Consider the following 21,384-nt stretch of genomic DNA (forward strand, 5'->3'; position numbering starts at 1 on the left):
CACGGAGGCCAAGAATCAAATGATTCATTCTGACATCAAATGGCCTAAAAGGGCATGGGATGCATTGTGACACCACAGAGGTTAAGAGAAGCAAGGAACCATTGTGACCCAATGGAGGCTAACAATCTAATGATCCCTTGTGGCACCAGGGGGTATAAAAAGACCAGGGATGGATTGTTACAGCACGGGGAGGAATAGAAGCAAGGATCTATTATGCCACCGTGGAAGCCAAGAATCAAATGTTTCATTGTGACATCAAGTGGCCTAAAAGGGCATGGGATGCATTGTGACAGCACAGGGGTTAAGAGAAGCAAGGATCCATTGTGACCCAATGGAGGCTAATAATCCCAGGATCCCATTTGACACCAGGGGGCGTAAAAGGGCCAGGGATGAATTGTGACAGCATGGGGCCCAATAGAAACAAGGAACCATTATGACACCATGGAGGCCAAGAATCAAATGATTCATTATGACATCAAGTGGCCTAAAAGGGCATGGGATGCATTGTGACAGCACAGGGGTTAAGAGAAGCAAGGATCCATTGTGACCCAATGCAGGCTTACAATCTAATGATCCCTTTTGACACCAATGGGCCTAAAAGGGGCAGGGATGAACTGTGAAATCATGGGGCCCAAGTAAAACCTGGTACAATTACGCCACCATGGAGGCCAAGAATCAAATGATTCATTGTGACATCAAGTGGCCTAAAAGGGCATGGGATGCATTGTGACACCACAGGGGTTAAGAGAAGCAAGGATCCATTGTGACCCAATGGAGGCTAACAATCTAATGATCCCTTGTGGCACCAGAGGGTATAAAAATCGCCAGGGATGGATTGTTACGGCACGGGGACCAATAGAAGCAAGGATCTATTATGCCACCATGGAGGCCAAGAATCAAATGATTCATTGTGACATCAAGTGGCCTAAAAGGGCATGGGATGCATTGTGACACCACAGGGGTTAAGAGAAACAAGGATCCATTGTGTCCCAATGGAGGCTAATAATCCCAGGATCCCATTTGACACCAGGGGGCGTAAAAGGGCCAGGGATGAATTGTGACAGCATGGGGCCCAACAGAAACAAGGAACCATTATGACACCATGGAGGCCAAGAATCAAATGATTCATTGTGACATCAAGTGGCCTAAAAGGGCATGGGATGCATTGTGACACCACAGAGGTTAAGAGAAGCAAGGAACCATTGTGACCCAAAGCGGGCTAACAATCTAATGATCCCATGTGACACCAATGGGCCTAAAAGTGGCAGGGATGAATTGTGAAAGCATGGGGCCCAAGTTAAACCTGGTACAATTATGCCACCATGGAGGCCAAGAATCAAATGATTCATTGTGACATCAAGTGGCCTAAAAGGGCATGGGATGCATTGTGACACCACAGGGGTTAAGAGAAGCAAGGAACCATTGTGACCCAATGCAGGCTAACAATCCAAGAATCCATTTTGACACCAGGGGGCGCAAAAGGAGCACGGATGAACTCTGTCAGCATGGGGACCTATAGAAGCAAGGAACCATTATGACACCATGAAGGCCAAGAATCAAATGGTTCATTGTAAGACCAAGTGGCCTAAAAGGGCTTGGAATGCATTGTGACACCACAGAGGTTAAGAGAAGCAAGGAACCATTGTGACCCAATGCAGACTAACAATCTAATGATCCCTTGTGACACCAATGGGCCTAAAAGGAGCAGGGATGGATTGTTACAGCACGGGGACCAATAGAAGCAAGGATCTATTATGCCACCATGGAGGCCAAGAATCAAATGATTCATTGTGACATCAAGTGGCCTAAAAGGGCATGGGATGCATTGTGACAGCGCAGGGGTTAAGAGAAGCAAGGATCCATTGTGACCCAATGCAGACTAACAATCTAATGATCCCTTTTGACACCAATGTGCCTAATAGGGGCAGGGATGAATTGTGAAAGCATGGGGCCCAAGTAAAACCTGGTACAATTACGCCACCATGGAGGCCAAGAATCAAATGATTCATTGTGACATCAAGTGGCCTAAAAGGGCATGGGATGCATTGTGACACCACAGGGGTTAAGAGAAGCAAGGAACCATTGTGACCCAATGCAGGCTAACAATCTAATGATCCCTTGTGGCACCAGGGGGTATAAAAATCGCCAGGGATGGATTGTTACGGCACGGGGTCCAATAGAAGCAAGGATCTATTATGCCACCATGGAGGCCAAGAATCAAATGATTCATTGTGACATCAAGTGGCCTAAAAGGGCATGGGATGCATTGTGACACCACAGGGGTTAAGAGAAACAAGGATCCATTGTGTCCCAATGGAGGCTAATAATCCCAGGATCCCATTTGACACCAGGGGGCGTAAAAGGGCCAGGGATGAATTGTGACAGCATGGGGCCCAACAGAAACAAGGAACCATTATGACACCATGGAGGCCAAGAATCAAATGATTCATTGTGACATCAAGTGGCCTAAAAGGGCATGGGATGCATTGTGACACCACAGAGGTTAAGAGAAGCAAGGAACCATTGTGACCCAAAGCGGGCTAACAATCTAATGATCCCATGTGACACCAATGGGCCTAAAAGTGGCAGGGATGAATTGTGAAAGCATGGGGCCCAAGTTAAACCTGGTACAATTATGCCACCATGGAGGCCAAGAATCAAATGATTCATTGTGACATCAAGTGGCCTAAAAGGGCATGGGATGCATTGTGACACCACAGGGGTTAAGAGAAGCAAGGAACCATTGTGACCCAATGCAGGCTAACAATCCAAGAATCCATTTTGACACCAGGGGGCGCAAAAGGAGCACGGATGAACTCTGTCAGCATGGGGACCTATAGAAGCAAGGAACCATTATGACACCATGAAGGCCAAGAATCAAATGGTTCATTGTAAGACCAAGTGGCCTAAAAGGGCTTGGAATGCATTGTGACACCACAGAGGTTAAGAGAAGCAAGGAACCATTGTGACCCAATGCAGACTAACAATCTAATGATCCCTTGTGACACCAATGGGCCTAAAAGGGGCAGGGATGGATTGTTACAGCACGGGGACCAATAGAAGCAAGGATCTATTATGCCACCATGGAGGCCAAGAATCAAATGATTCATTGTGACATCAAGTGGCCTAAAAGGGCATGGGATGCATTGTGACAGCGCAGGGGTTAAGAGAAGCAAGGATCCATTGTGACCCAATGCAGACTAACAATCTAATGATCCCTTTTGACACCAATGTGCCTAATAGGGGCAGGGATGAATTGTGAAAGCATGGGGCCCAAGTAAAACCTGGTACAATTACGCCACCATGGAGGCCAAGAATCAAATGATTCATTGTGACATCAAGTGGCCTAAAAGGGCATGGGATGCATTGTGACACCACAGGGGTTAAGAGAAGCAAGGAACCATTGTGACCCAATGCAGGCTAACAATCTAATGATCCCTTGTGGCACCAGGGGGTATAAAAATCGCCAGGGATGGATTGTTACGGCACGGGGTCCAATAGAAGCAAGGATCTATTATGCCACCATGGAGGCCAAGAATCAAATGATTCATTGTGACATCAAGTGGCCTAAAAGGGCATGGGATGCATTGTGACACCACAGAGGTTAAGAGAAGCAAGGAACCATTGTGACCCAATGCAGGCTAACAATCTAATGATCCCTTGTTTACACCAATGGGCCTAAAAGGGGCAGGGATGAATTGTTACAGCACGGGGACCAATAGAAGCAAGGATCTATTATGCCACCATGGAGGCCAAGAATCAAATGATTCATTGTGACATCAAGTGGCCTAAAAGGGCATGGGATGCATTGTGACAGCACAGGGGTTAAGAGAAGCAAGGATCCATTGTGACCCAATGGAGGCTAACAATCTAATGATCCCTTGTGACACCAATGGGCCTAAAAGGGGCAGGGATGTATTGTGAAAGCATGGGGCCCAAGTAAAACCTGGTACAATTACGCCACCATGGAGGCCAAGAATCAAATGATTCATTGTGACATCAAGTGGCCTAAAAGGGCATGGGATGCATTGTGACACCACAGAGGTTAAGAGAAGCAAGGAACCGTTGTGACCCAAAGCAGGCTAACAATCTAATGATCCCTTGTGGCACCAGGGAGTATAAAAAGGGCCAGGGATGGATTGTTACAGCACGGGGACCAATAGAAGCAAGGATCTATTATGCCACCGTGGAGGCCAAGAATCAAATGATTCATTGTGACATCAAGTGGCCTAAAAGGGCATGGGATGCATTGTGACACCACAGAGGTTAAGAGAAGCAAGGAACCATTGTGACCCAATGCAGGCTAACAATCTAATTATCCCTTGTGACACCAATGGGCCTAAAAGGGGCAGGGATGAATTGTTACAGCACGGGGACCAATAGAAGCAAGGATCTATTATGCCACCATGGAGGCCAAGAATCAAATGATTCATTGTGACATCAAGTGGCCTAAAAGGGCATGGGATGCATTGTGACAGCACAGGGGTTAAGAGAAGCAAGGAACCATTGTGACCCAATGCAGGCTAACAATCTAATGATCCCTTGTGACACCAATGGGCCTAAAAGGGGCAGGGATGAATTGTGACAGCATGGGGCCCAATAGAAACAAGGAACCATTATGACACCATGGAGGCCAAGACTCAAATGATTCATTGTGACATCAAGTGGCCTAAAAGGGCATGGGATGCATTGTGACACCACAGGGGTTAAAGAGAAGCAAGGAACAATTGTGACCCAATGCAGGCTAACAATCTAATGATCCCTTGTGGCACCAGGGAGTATAAAAAGGGCCAGGGATGGATTGTTACAGCACGGGGACCAATAGAAGCAAGGATCTATTATGCCACCGTGGAGGCCAAGAATCAAATGATTCATTGTGACATCAAGTGGCCTAAAAGGACATGGGATGCATTGTGACAGCACAGGGGTTAAGAGAAGCAAGGATCCATTGTGACCCAATGGAGGCTAACAATCTAATGATCCCTTTTGACACCAGGGGGTATAAAAAGGACCAAGGATGGATTGTTACAGCACGGGGACCAATAGAAGCAAGGATCTATTATGCCACCGTGGAGGCCAAGAATCAAATGATTCATTGTGACATCAAGTGGCCTAAAAGGGCATGGGATGCATTGTGACAGCACAGGGGTTAAGGGAAGCAAGGATCCATTGTGACCCAATGGAGGCTAATAATCCCAGGATCCCATTTGACACCAGGGGGCGGAAAAGGACCACGGATGAACTCAGACAGTACGGGGACCAATAGAAGCAAGGATCTATTATGCCACCATGGAGGCCAAGAATCAAATGATTCATTGTGACATCAAGTGGCCTAAAAGGGCATGGGATGCATTGTGACACCACAGAGGTTAAGAGAAGCAAGGAACCATTGTGACCCAATGCAGGCTAACAATCTAATGATCCCTTGTGGCACCAGGGCGTATAAAAAGGGCCAGGGATGGATTGTTACAGCACGGGGACCAATAGAAGCAAGGATCTATTATGCCACCGTGGAGGCCAAGAATCAAATGATTCATTGTGACATCAAATGGCCTAAAAGGGCATGGGATGCATTGTGACACCACAGAGGTTAAGAGAAGCAAGGAACCATTGTGACCCAATGCAGGCTAACAATCTAATGATCCCTTGTGACACCAATGGGCCTAAAAGGGCATGGGATGCATTGTTGGAGCACAGGGGTTAAGACAAGCAAGGATCCATTGTGACCCAATGCAGGCTAACAATCTAATGATCCCTTTTGACACCAATGGGCCTAAAAGGGGCAGGGACGTATTGTGAAAGCATGGGGCCCAATTAAAACCTGGTACAATTATGCCACCATGGAGGCCAATAATCAAATGATTCATTGTGACATCAAGTGGCCTAAAAGGGCATGGGATGCATTGTGACACCACATGGGTTAAGAGAAGCAAGGAACCATTGTGACCCAATGCAGGCTAACAATCTAAGAATCCCTTTTGACACCGGGGGGTGCAAAAGGACCACGGATGAACTCTGACAGCATGGGGACCTATAGAAGCAAGGAACCATTCTGACACCATGAAGGCCAAGAATCAAATGGTTTATTGTGACATCAAGTGGCCTAAAAGGGCTTGGAATGCATTGTGACACCACAGGGGTTAAGAGAAGCAAGGATCCATTGTGACCCAATGCAGGCTAACAATCTAATGATCCCTTGTGCACCAGGGGGTATAAAAAGGGCCAGGGATGGATTGTTACAGCACGGGGACCAATAGAAGCAAGGATCTATTATGCCACCGTGGAGGCCAAGAATCAAATGATTCATTGTGACATCATGTGGCCTAAAAGGGCATGGGATGCATTGTGACAGCACAGGTGTTAAAAGAAGCAAGGATCCATTGTGACCCAATGGAGGCTAACAATCTAATGATCCCGTTTGACACCAATGGGCCTAAAAGGGGCAGGGATGTATTGTGAAAGCATGGGGCCCAATTAAAACCTGGTACAATTACGCCACCATGGAGGCCAAGAATTAAATGATTCATTGTGACATCAAGTGGCCTAAAAGGGCATGGGATGCATTGTGACAGCACAGGGGTTAAGAGAAGCAAGGATTCATTGTGACCCAATGGAGGCTAATAATCCCAGGATCCCATTTGACACCAGGGGGCGGAAAAGTCCAGGGATGAATTGTGACAGCACGGGGACCAATAGAAACAAGGAACCATTATGACACCATGGAGGCCAAGAATCAAACGATTCATTGTGACATCAAGTGGCCTAAAAGGGCATGGGATGCATTGTGACACCACAGAGGTTAAGAGAAGCAAGGAACCATTGTGACCCAATGCAGGCTAACAATCTAATGATCCCTTGTGACACCAATGGGCCTAAAAGGGGCAGGGATGAATTGTGAAAGCATGGGGCCCAAGTAAAACCTGGTACAATTATGCCACCATGGAGGCCAAGAATCAAATGATTCATTGTGACATCAAGTGGCCTAAAAGGGCATGGGATGCATTGTGACACCACAGGGGTTAAGAGAAGCAAGGATCCATTGTGACCCAATGCAGGCTAACAATCTAAGAATCCCTTTTGAAACCAGGGGGCGCAAAAGGACCACGGATGAACTCTGACAGCATGGGGACCTATAGAAGCAAGGAACCATTATGACACCATGAGAGCCAAGAATCAAATGGTTCATTGTGACATCAAGTGGCCTAAAAGGGCTTGGAATGAATTGTGACACCACAGAGGTTAAGAGAAGCAAGGAACCATTGTGACCCAATGCAGGCTAACAATCTAATGATCCCTTGTGACACCAATGGGCCTAAAAGGGCCAGGGATGAATTGTGAGAGCACAGGGGTTAAGAGAAGGAAGGATCCATTGTGACCCAATGCAGGCTAACAATATAATGATCCCTTTTGACACCAATGGGCCTAAAAGGGGCAGGGATTTATTGTGAAAGCATGGGGCCCAATTAAAACCTGGTACAATTATGCCACCATGGAGGCCAATAATCAAATAATTCATTGTGACATCAAGTGGCCTAAAAGGGCATGAGATGCATTGTGACACCACATGGGTTAAGAGAAGCAAGGAACCATTGTGACCCAATGCAGGCTAACAATCTAAGAATCCCTTTTGACACCAGGGGGTGCAAAAGGACCACGGATGAACTCTGACAGCATGGGGACCTATAGAAGCAAGGAACCATTATGACACCATGAAGGCCAAGAATCAAATGGTTCATTGTGACATCAAGTGGCCTAAAAGGGCTTGGAATGCATTGTGACACCACAGAGGTTAAGAGAAGCAAGGAACCATTGTGACCCAATGCAGACTAACAATCTAATGATCCTTTGGGGCACCAGGGGGTATAAAAAGGACCAGGGATGGATTGTTACAGCACGGGGACCAATAGAAGCAAGGATCTATTATGCCACCGTGGAAGCCAAGAATCAAATGATTCATTGTGACATCATGTGGCCTAAAAGGGCATGGGATGCATTGTGACAGCACAGGGGTTAAAAGAAGCAAGGATCCATTGTGACCCAATGGAGGCTAACAATCTAATGATCCCTTTTGACACCAATGGGCCTAAAAGGGGCAGGGATGTATTGTGAAAGCATGGGGCCCAATTAAAACCTGGTACAATTACGCCACCATGGAGGCCAAGAATCAAATGATTCATTGTGACATCAAGTGGCCTAAAAGGGCATGGGATGCATTGTGACAGCACAGGGGTTAAGAGAAGCATGGATCCATTGTGACCGAAAGGAGGCTAATAATCCCAGGATCCCATTTGACACCAGGGGGCGTAAAAGGGCCAGGGATGAATTGTGACAGCATGGGGCCCAATAGAAACAAGGAACCATTTAGACACCATGGAGGCCAAGAATCAAATGATTCATTGTGACATCAAGTGGCCTAAAAGGGCATGGGATGCATTGTGACACCACAGAGGTTAAGAGAAGCAAGGAACCATTGTGACCCAATGCAGGCTAACAATCTAATGATCCCTTGTGACACCAATGGGCCTAAAAGGAGCCGGGATGAATTGTGAAAGCACGGGGACCAATAGAAGCAAGGAACCATTGTGACCCAATGCAGGCTAACAATCTAAGACTCCCTTTTGACACCAGGGGCCGCAAAAGGAGCACGGATGAACTCTGACAGCATGGGGACCTATAGAAGCAAGGAACCATTATGACACCATGAAGGCCAAGAATCAAATGGTTCATTGTAAGACCAAGTGGCCTAAAAGTGCTTGGTATGCATTGCGACACCACAGAGGTTAAGAGAAGCAAGGAACCATTGTGACCCAATGCAGGCTAACAATCTAATGATCCCTTGTGGCACCAGGGGGTATACAAAGGGCCAGGGATGGATTGTTACAGCACGGGGACCAATAGAAGCAAGGATCTATTATGCCACCGTGGAGGCCAAGAATCAAATGATTCATTGTGACATCAAGTGTCCTAAAAGGGCATGGTATGCATTGTGACACCACAGAGGTTAAGAGAAGCAAGGAACCATTGTGACCCAGTGGAGGCTAACAATCTAATGATCCCTTGTGACACCAATGGGCCTAAAAGGGCCAGGGATGAATTGTGACAGCATGGGGCCCAATAGAAACAAGGAACCATTATGACACCATGGAGGCCAAGAATCAAATGATTCATTGTGACATCAAGTGGCCTAAAAGGGCATGGGATGCATTGTGACACCACAGGGGTTAAGAGAAGCAAGGATACATTGTGACCCAAAGGAGGCTAATAATCCCAGTATCCCATTTGACACCAGGGGGCGTAAAAGGGCCAGGGATGAATTGTGACAGCATAGGGCCCAATAGAAACAAGGAACCATTTTGAAACCATGGAGGCCAAGAATCAAATGATTCATTGTGACATCAAGTGGCCTAAAAGGGCATGGGATGCATTGTGACACCACAGAGGTTAAGAGAAGCAAGGAACCATTGTGACCCAATGCAGGCTAACAATCTAATGATCCCTTGTGACACCAATGGGCCTAAAAGTGCATGGGATGCATTGTGAGAGCACAGGGGTTAAGAGAAGCAAGGATCCATTGTGACCCAATGCAGGCTAACAATCTAATGATCCCTTTTGACACCAATGGGCCTAAAAGGGGCAGGGATTTATTGTGAAAGCATGGGGCCCAATTAAAACCTGGTACAATTATGCCACCATGGAGGCCAATAATCAAATGATTCATTGTGACATCAAGTGGCCTAAAAGGGCATGGGATGCATTGTGACACCTCATGGGTTAAGAGAAGCAAGGAACCATTGTGACCCAATGCAGGCTAACAATCTAAGAATCCCTTTTGACACCAGGGGGCGCAAAAGGACCAAGGATGAACTCTGACAGCATGGGGACCTATAGAAGCAAGGAACCATTATGACACCATGAAGGCCAAGACTCAAATGATTCATTGTAACACCAAGTGGCCTAAAAGGTCATGGGATGCATTGTGACACCACAGGGGCTAAGAGAAGCAATAAACCATTGTGACCCAAGGCAGGCTAACAATCTAATGATCCCTTGTGACACCAGGGGGCCGAAAATTGCCAGGGATGGATTGTTACACCACGGGGACCAATAGAAGCAAGGATCTATTATGCCACCATGGAGGCCAAGAATCAAATGATTCATTGTGACATCAAGTGGCCTAAAAGGGCATGGAATGCATTGTGACACCACACAGGTTAAGAGAAGCAAGGAACCATTGTGACCCAATGCCGGCTAACAGTCTCAGAATCCCTTTTGACACCAGGGGGCGCAAAAGGACCAAGGATGAACTGTGTCAGCATGGGGACCTATAGAAGCAAGGAACCATTATGCCACCATGGAGGCCAAGAATCAAATGATTCATTGTGACATCAAGTGGCCTAAAAGGGCATGGGATGCATTGTGACACCACAGAGGTTAAGAGAAGCAAGGAACCATTGTGACCCAATGCAGACAAACAATCTAATGATCCCTTGTGGCACCAGGGCTATAAAAAGGGCCTGGGATGGATTGTTACAGCACGGGGACCAATAGAAGCACGGATTTATTATGCCACCATGGAGGCCATGAATCAAATGACTCATTGTGACATCAAGTGGCCTAAAAGGGCATGGGATGCATTGTGACACCACAGGGGTTAAGAAAAGCAAGGATCCATTGTGACCCAATGGAGGCTAATAATCCCAGGATCCCATTTGACACCAGGGGCCGTAAAAGGGCCAGGGATGAATTGTGACAGCATGGGGCCCAATAGAGACAAGGAACCATTATGACACCATGGAGGCCAAGAATCAAATGATTCATTGTGACATCAAGTGGCCTAAAAGGGCATGGGATGCATTGTGACACCACAGAGGTTAAGAGAAGCAAGGAACCATTGTGACCCAATGCAGACTAACAATCTAATGATCCCTTGTGGCACCAGGGGGTATAAAAAGGGCCAGGGATGGATTGTTACAGCACGGGGACCAATAGAAGCAAGGATTTATTATGCCACCATGGAGGCCATGAATCAAATGATTCATTGTGACATCAAGTGGCCTAAAAGGGCATGGGATGCATTGTGACACCACAGGGGTTAAGAGAAGCAAGGATCCATTGTGACCCAATGGAGGCTAACAATCTAAGAATCCCTTTTGACACCAGGGGGCCCAAAAGGTCCAGGGATGAATTGTGAAAGCATGGGGCCCAATTAAAACCTGGTACAATTACGCCACCATGGAGGCCAAGAATCAAATGATTCATTGTGACATCAAGTGGCCTAAAAGGGCTTGGAATGCATTGTGACACCACAGAGGTTAAGAGAAGCAAGGAACCATTGTGACCCAAGGGAGGCTAACAATCTAATGATCCATTGTGACACCAGGGGTTGTAATAGGGCCAGGGATGAATTGTGAAAGCATGGGGCACAATAAAAACATGGAAATATTATGACACCTTAGTGGCCAAGACTCAAATGATTCATTGTAACACCAAGTGGCCTAAAAGGGCATGGGATGCATTGTGACACCACAGGGGCTAAGAGAAGCAAGGAACCATTGTGACCCAATGCAGGCTAACAATCTAATGATCCCGTGTGGCACCAGGGGGTATAAAAAGGCCCAGTGATGGATTGTTACAGCACGGGGACCAATAGAAACAAGGATCTATTATGCCACCATGGAGGCCAAGAATCCAATGATTCATTGTGACATCAAGTGGCCTAAAAGGGCATGGGCTGCATTGTGACACCACAGGGGTTAAGAGAAGCAAGGAACCATTGTGACCCAATGCAGGCTAACAATCTAAGAATCCCTTTTGACACCAGGGGGTGCAAAAGGACCACGGATGAACTGTGACAGCATGGGGACCTATAGAAGCAAGGAACCATTATGACACCATGAAGGCCAAAAGTCAAATGATTCATTGTAAGACCAAGTGGCCTAAAAGGGCTCGGAATGCATTGTGACACCACAGGGGTTAAGAGAAGCAAGGATCCATTGTATCCCAATGGAGGCTAATAATCCCAGGATCCCATTTGACACCAGGGGGCGAAAAAGGGCCAGGGATGAATTGTGACAGCATGGGGCCCAATAGAGACAAGGAACCATTATGACACCATGGAGGCCAAGAATCAAATGATTCATTGTGACATCAAGTGGCCTAAAAGGGCATGGGATGCATTGTGACACCACAGGGGTTAAGAGAAACAAGGATCCATTGTGACCCAATGGAGGCTTACAATCTAAGAATCCCTTGTGACACCAGGTGGCCCAAAAGGTCCAGGGATGAATTGTGAAAGCATGGGGCCCAATTAAAGCCTGGTACAATTATGCCACCATGGAGGCCAAGAATCAAATGATTCATTGTGACATCAAGTGGCCTAAAAGGTCATGGGATGCATTGTGACACCACAGAGGTTAAGAGAAGCAAGGAACCATTGTGACCCAATGCAGACTAACAATCTAATGATCCCTTGTGACACCAGGGGGCGTAAAAGGGCCAGGGATGGATTCTTACAGTACGGGGACCAATAGAAGCAAGGATCAATTATGCCACCATGGAGGCCAAGAATCAAATGATTCATTGTGACATCAAGTGGCCTAAAAGGGCATGGGCTGCATTGTGACACCACAGAGGTTAAGAGAAGCAAGGAACCATTGTGACCCAATGCAGGCTAACAATCTAATGATCCCTTCTGACACCAATGGGCCAAAAAGGGACAGGGATGAATTGTTACAGCACGGGGACCAATAGAAGCAAGGATCTACTATGCCATCGTGGAGGCCAAGAATCAAATAATTCAATGTGACATCAAGTGTCCTAAAAGGTCATGGGATGCATTGTGACACCACAGAGGTTAAGAGAAGCAAGGAACCATTGTGGCCCAATGCAGGCTAACAATCTAATGCTCCCTTGTCACACAAGGTGTTGTATAAGGGCCAGGGATGAATTGTGAAAGCATGGGGCCCAATAAAACCATGGAAACATTATGTCACCATAGAGGCCAAGAATCAAATGATTCATTGTGACATCATGTGGCCTAAAAGGGCATGGGATGCATTGTGACACCACAGGGGTTAAGAGAAGCAAGGATCCATTGTGACCCAATGGAGGCTAATAATCCCAGGATCCCTTTTGACACCAGGGTGCCCAAAAGGTCCAGGGATGAATTGTGAAAGCATGGGGCCCAATTAAAACCTGGTACAATTATGCCACCATGGAGGCCAAGAATCAAATGATTCATTGTGACATCAAGTGGCCTCAAAGGGCATGGGATTCATTGTGACACCACAGGGGTTAAGAGAAGCAAGGAACCATTGTGACCCAATGCAGGCTAATAATCTAAGAATCTCTTTTGACACCAGGGGGCGCAAAAGGACCACGGATGAACTCTGACAGCATGGGGACCTATAGAAGCAAGGAACCATTATGACACCATGTAGGCCAAGGATCTAATGGTTCATTGTAAGACCAAGTGGCCTAAAAGGGCTTGGAATGCATTGTGACACCACAGAGGTTAAGAGAAGCAAGGAACCATTGTGACCCAATGCAGGCTAACAATCTAATGATCCCTTGTGGCACCAGGGGGCCGAAAATGGCCAGGGATGGATTGTTACAGCACGGGGACCAATAGAAACAAGGATCTATTATGTCACCATGGAGGCCAAGAATCAAATGATTCATTGTGACATCAAGTGGCCTAAAAGGGCATGGGATGCATTGTGACACCACAGGGGTTAAGAGAAGCAAGGAACCATTGTGACCCAATGGAGGCTAATAATCCCAGGATCCCATTTGACACCAGGGGGCGTAAAAGGGCCAGGGATGAATTGTGACAGCATGGGGCCCAATAGAAACAAGGAACCATTATGACACCATGGAGGCCAAGAATCAAATGATTCATTGTGACATCAAGTGGCCTAAAATTGCATGGAATGCATTGTGACACCACAGAGGTTAAGAGAACCAAGGAACCATTGTGACCCAATGCAGGCTAACAATCTAATGATCCATTGTGATACCAATGGGCCAAAAAGGGCCAGGGATGAATTGTGAAAGCATGGGGCCCAATTAAAACCTGGTACAATTATGCCACCATGGAGGCCAAAAATGAAATGATTCATTGTGACATCAAGTGGCCTAAAAGGGCATGGGATGCATTGTGACAGCACAGGGGTTAAGAGAAGCAAGGAACCATTGTGACCCAATGCCGGCTAACAGTCTCAGAATCCCTTTTGACACCAGGGGGCGCAAAAGGACCAAGGATGAACTGTGTCAGCATGGGGACCTATAGAAGCAAGGAACCATTATGCCACCATGGAGGCCAAGAATCAAATGATTCATTGTGACATCAAGTGGCCTAAAAGGGCATGGGATGCATTGTGACACCACAGAGGTTAAGAGAAGCAAGGAACCATTGTGACCCAATGCAGACAAACAATCTAATGATCCCTTGTGGCATCAGGGCTATAAAAAGGGCCTGGGATGGATTGTTACAGCACGGGGACCAATAGAAGCACGGATTTATTATGCCACCATGGAGGCCATGAATCAAATGACTCATTGTGACATCAAGTGGCCTAAAAGGGCATGGGATGCATTGTGACACCACAGGGGTTAAGAAAAGCAAGGATCCATTGTGACCCAATGGAGGCTAATAATCCCAGGATCCCATTTGACACCAGGGGCCGTAAAAGGGCCAGGGATGAATTGTGACAGCATGGGGCCCAATAGAGACAAGGAACCATTATGACACCATGGAGGCCAAGAATCAAATGATTCATTGTGACATCAAGTGGCCTAAAAGGGCATGGGATGCATTGTGACACCACAGAGGTTAAGAGAAGCAAGGAACCATTGTGACCCAATGCAGACTAACAATCTAATGATCCCTTGTGGCACCAGGGGGTATAAAAAGGGCCAGGGATGGATTGTTACAGCACGGGGACCAATAGAAGCAAGGATTTATTATGCCACCATGGAGGCCATGAATCAAATGATTCATTGTGACATCAAGTGGCCTAAAAGGGCATGGGATGCATTGTGACACCACAGGGGTTAAGAGAAGCAAGGATCTATTGTGACCCAATGCAGGCTAACAATCTAAGAATCCCTTTTGACACCAGGGGGCCCAAAAGATCCAGGGATGAATTGTGAAAGCATGGGGCCCAATTAAAACCTGGTACAATTACGCCACCATGGAGGCCAAGAATCAAATGATTCATTGTGACATCAAGTGGCCTAAAAGGGCTTGGAATGCATTGTGACACCACAGAGGTTAAGAGAAGCAAGGAACCATTGTGACCCAAGGGAGGCTAACAATCTAATGATCCATTGTGACACCAGGGGTTGTAATAGGGCCAGGGATGAATTGTGAAAGCATGGGGCACAATAAAAACATGGAAATATTATGACACCTTAGTGGCCAAGACTCAAATGATTCATTGTAACACCAAGTGGCCTAAAAGGGCATGGGATGCATTGTGACACCACAGGGGCTAAGAGAAGCAAGGAACCATTGTGACCCAATGCAGGCTAACAATCTAATGATCCCGTGTGGCACCAGGGGGTATAAAAAGGCCCAGTGATGGATTGTTACAGCACGGGGACCAATAGAAACAAGGATCTATTATGCCACCATGGTGGCCAAGAATCCAATGATTCATTGTGACATCAAGTGGCCTAAAAGGGCATGGGCTGCATTGTGACACCACAGGGGTTAAGAGAAGCAAGGAACCATTGTGACCCAATGCAGGCTAACAATCTAAGAATCCCTTTTGACACCAGGGGGTGCAAAAGGACCACGGATGAACTGTGACAGCATGGGGACCTATAGAAGCAAGGAACCATTATGACACCATGAAGGCCAAAAGTCAAATGATTCATTGTAAGACCAAGTGGCCTAAAAGGGCTCGGAATGCATTGTGACACCACAGGGGTTAAGAGAAGCAAGGATCCATTGTAACCCAATGGAGGCTAATAATCCCAGGATCCCATTTGACACCAGGGGGCGAAAAAGGGCCAGGGATGAATTGTGACAGCATGGGGCCCAATAGAGACAAGGAACCCTTATGACACCATGGAGGCAAAGAATCAAATGATTCATTGTGACATCAAGTGGCCTAAAAGGGCATGGGATTCATTGTGACACCACAGGGGTTAAGAGAAACAAGGATCCATTGTGACCCAATGGAGGCTTACAATCTAAGAATCCCTTGTGACACCAGGTGGCCCAAAAGGTCCAGGGATGAATTGTGAAAGCATGGGGCCCAATTAAAGCCTGGTACAATTATGCCACCATGGAGGCCAAGAATCAAATGATTCATTGTGACATCAAGTGGCCTAAAAGGTCATGGGATGCATTGTGACACCACAGAGGTTAAGAGAAGCAAGGAACCATTGTGACCCAATGCAGACTAACAATCTAATGATCCCTTGTGACACCAGGGGGCGTAAAAGGGCCAGGGATGGATTCTTACAGTACGGGGACCAATAGAAGCAAGGATCAATTATGCCACCATGGAGGCCAAGAATCAAATGATTCATTGTGACATCAAGTGGCCTAAAAGGGCATGGGCTGCATTGTGACACCACAGAGGTTAAGAGAAGCAAGGAACCATTGTGACCCAATGCAGGCTAACAATCTAATGATCCCTTCTCACACCAATGGGCCAAAAAGGGACAGGGATGAATTGTTACAGCACGGGGACCAATAGAAGCAAGGATCTACTATGCCATCGTGGAGGCCAAGAATCAAATAATTCAATGTGACATCAAGTGTCCTAAAAGGTCATGGGATGCATTGTGACACCACAGAGGTTAAGAGAAGCAAGGAACCATTGTGACCCAATGCAGGCTAACAATCTAATGCTCCCTTGTCACACAAGGTGTTGTATAAGGGCCAGGGATGAATTGTGAAAGCATGGGGCCCAATAAAACCATGGAAACATTATGTCACCATAGAGGCCAAGAATCAAATGATTCATTGTGACATCATGTGGCCTAAAAGGGCATGGGATGCATTGTGACACCACAGGGGTTAAGAGAAGCAAGGATCCATTGTGACCCAATGGAGGCTAATAATCCCAGGATCCCTTTTGACACCAGGGTGCCCAAAAGGTCCAGGGATGAATTGTGAAAGCATGGGGCCCAATTAAAACCTGGTACAATTATGCCACCATGGAGGCCAAGAATCAAATGATTCATTGTGACATCAAGTGGCCTCAAAGGGCATGGGATTCATTGTGACACCACAGGGGTTAAGAGAAGCAAGGAACCATTGTGACCCAATGCAGGCTAATAATCTAAGAATCTCTTTTGACACCAGGGGGCGCAAAAGGACCACGGATGAACTCTGACAGCATGGGGACCTATAGAAGCAAGGAACCATTATGACACCATGTAGGCCAAGGATCTAATGGTTCATTGTAAGACCAAGTGGCCTAAAAGGGCTTGGAATGCATTGTGACACCACAGAGGTTAAGAGAAGCAAGGAACCATTGTGACCCAATGCAGGCTAACAATCTAATGATCCCTTGTGGCACCAGGGGGCCGAAAATGGCCAGGGATGGATTGTTACAGCACGGGGACCAATAGAAACAAGGATCTATTATGTCACCATGGAGGCCAAGAATCAAATGATTCATTGTGACATCAAGTGGCCTAAAAGGGCATGGGATGCATTGTGACACCACAGGGGTTAAGAGAAGCAAGGAACCATTGTGACCCAATGGAGGCTAATAATCCCAGGATCCCATTTGACACCAGGGGGCGTAAAAGGGCCAGGGATGAATTGTGACAGCATGGGGCCCAATAGAAACAAGGAACCATTATGACACCATGGAGGCCAAGAATCAAATGATTCATTGTGACATCAAGTGGCCTAAAATTGCATGGAATGCATTGTGACACCACAGATGTTAAGAGAACCAAGGAACCATTGTGACACAATGCAGGCTAACAATCTAATGATCCATTGTGATACCAATGGGCCAAAAAGGGCCAGGGATGAATTGTGAAAGCATGGGGCCCAATTAAAACCTGGTACAATTATGCCACCATGGAGGCCAAAAATGAAATGATTCATTGTGACATCAAGTGGCCTCAAAGGGCATGGGATGCATTGTGACAGCACAGGGGTTAAGAGAAGCAAGGAACCATTGTGACCCAATGCCGGCTAACAGTCTCAGAATCCCTTTTGACACCAGGGGGCGCAAAAGGACCAAGGATGAACTGTGTCAGCATGGGGACCTATAGAAGCAAGGAACCATTATGCCACCATGGAGGCCAAGAATCAAATGATTCATTGTGACATCAAGTGGCCTAAAAGGGCATGGGATGCATTGTGACACCACAGAGGTTAAGAGAAGCAAGGAACCATTGTGACCCAATGCAGACAAACAATCTAATGATCCCTTGTGGCATCAGGGCTATAAAAAGGGCCTGGGATGGATTGTTACAGCACGGGGACCAATAGAAGCACGGATTTATTATGCCACCATGGAGGCCATGAATCAAATGACTCATTGTGACATCAAGTGGCCTAAAAGGGCATGGGATGCATTGTGACACCACAGGGGTTAAGAAAAGCAAGGATCCATTGTGACCCAATGGAGGCTAATAATCCCAGGATCCCATTTGACACCAGGGGCCGTAAAAGGGCCAGGGATGAATTGTGACAGCATGGGGCCCAATAGAGACAAGGAACCATTATGACACCATGGAGGCCAAGAATCAAATGATTCATTGTGACATCAAGTGGCCTAAAAGGGCATGGGATGCATTGTGACACCACAGAGGTTAAGAGAAGCAAGGAACCATTGTGACCCAATGCAGACTAACAATCTAATGATCCCTTGTGGCACCAGGGGGTATAAAAAGGGCCAGGGATGGATTGTTACAGCACGGGGACCAATAGAAGCAAGGATTTATTATGCCACCATGGAGGCCATGAATCAAATGATTCATTGTGACATCAAGTGGCCTAAAAGGGCATGGGATGCATTGTGACACCACAGGGGTTAAGAGAAGCAAGGATCCATTGTGACCCAATGCAGGCTAACAATCTAAGAATCCCTTTTGACACCAACGGGCCCAAAAGGTCCAGGGATGAATTGTGAAAGCATGGGGCCCAATTAAAACCTGGTACAATTACGCCACCATGGAGGCCAAGAATCAAATGATTCATTGTGACATCAAGTGGCCTAAAAGGGCTTGGAATGCATTGTGACACCACAGAGGTTAAGAGAAGCAAGGAACCATTGTGACCCAAGGGAGGCTAACAATCTAATGATCCATTGTGACACCAGGGGTTGTAATAGGGCCAGGGATGAATTGTGAAAGCATGGGGCACAATAAAAACATGGAAATATTATGACACCTTAGTGGCCAAGACTCAAATGATTCATTGTAACACCAAGTGGCCTAAAAGGGCATGGGATGCATTGTGACACCACAGGGGCTAAGAGAAGCAAGGAACCATTGTGACCCAATGCAGGCTAACAATCTAATGATCCCGTGTGGCACCAGGGGGTATAAAAAGGCCCAGTGATGGATTGTTACAGCACGGGGACCAATAGAAACAAGGATCTATTATGCCACCATGGTGGCCAAGAATCCAATGATTCATTGTGACATCAAGTGGCCTAAAAGGGCATGGGCTGCATTGTGACACCACAGGGGTTAAGAGAAGCAAGGAACCATTGTGACCCAATGCAGGCTAACAATCTAAGAATCCCTTTTGACACCAGGGGGTGCAAAAGGACCACGGATGAACTGTGACAGCATGGGGACCTATAGAAGCAAGGAACCATTATGACACCATGAAGGCCAAAAGTCAAATGATTCATTGTAAGACCAAGTGGCCTAAAAGGGCTCGGAATGCATTGTGACACCACAGGGGTTAAGAGAAGCAAGGATCCATTGTAACCCAATGGAGGCTAATAATCCCAGGATCCCATTTGACACCAGGGGGCGAAAAAGGGCCAGGGATGAATTGTGACAGCATGGGGCCCAATAGAGACAAGGAACCCTTATGACACCATGGAGGCAAAGAATCAAATGATTCATTGTGACATCAAGTGGCCTAAAAGGGCATGGGATTCATTGTGACACCACAGGGGTTAAGAGAAACAAGGATCCATTGTGACCCAATGGAGGCTTACAATCTAAGAATCCCTTGTGACACCAGGTGGCCCAAAAGGTCCAGGGATGAATTGTGAAAGCATGGGGCCCAATTAAAGCCTGGTACAATTATGCCACCATGGAGGCCAAGAATCAAATGATTCATTGTGACATCAAGTGGCCTAAAAGGTCATGGGATGCATTGTGACACCACAGAGGTTAAGAGAAGCAAGGAACCATTGTGACCCAATGCAGACTAACAATCTAATGATCCCTTGTGACACCAGGGGGCGTAAAAGGGCCAGGGATGGATTCTTACAGTACGGGGACCAATAGAAGCAAGGATCAATTATGCCACCATGGAGGCCAAGAATCAAATGATTCATTGTGACATCAAGTGGCCTAAAAGGGCATGGGCTGCATTGTGACACCACAGAGGTTAAGAGAAGCAAGGAACCATTGTGACCCAATGCAGGCTAACAATCTAATGATCCCTTCTCACACCAATGGGCCAAAAAGGGACAGGGATGAATTGTTACAGCACGGGGACCAATAGAAGCAAGGATCTACTATGCCATCGTGGAGGCCAAGAATCAAATAATTCAATGTGACATCAAGTGTCCTAAAAGGTCATGGGATGCATTGTGACACCACAGAGGTTAAGAGAAGCAAGGAACCATTGTGACCCAATGCAGGCTAACAATCTAATGATCCATTGTGATACCAATGGGCCAAAAAGGGCCAGGGATGAATTGTGAAAGCATGGGGCCCAATTAAAACCTGGTACAATTATGCCACCATGGAGGCCAAAAATGAAATGATTCATTGTGACATCAAGTGGCCTAAAAGGGCATGGGATGCATTGTGACAGCACAGGGGTTAAGAGAAGCAAGGAACCATTGTGACCCAATGCAGGCTAACAATCTAAGAATCCCTTTTGACACCAGGGGGCGCAAAAGGACCACGGATGAACTCTGACAGCATGGGGCCCAATAGAAACAAGGAACTATTAGACACCATGGAGGCCAAGAATCAAATGATTCATTGTGACATCAAGTGGCCTAAAATGGCATGGATTGTGTAATAAAAACAACATAAAAATTGTTCATTAAAATAGAAGGACTACCAAGAGTTCAATAAAATAACAAAGAATAGAACCAGATCTGAGAGGGCACAAGTCATGCACCCGTAGTCCACAAGAATGTCTTGATTAGTTTGAGCTGAGTTAATTAACCATACTTAAGTATCCATTGTTCAACGTGTAAA

Source organism: Cinclus cinclus, chromosome 7 (genome assembly GCF_963662255.1).
Source record: "Cinclus cinclus chromosome 7, bCinCin1.1, whole genome shotgun sequence".
Classification (NCBI taxonomy): domain Eukaryota; kingdom Metazoa; phylum Chordata; class Aves; order Passeriformes; family Cinclidae; genus Cinclus; species Cinclus cinclus.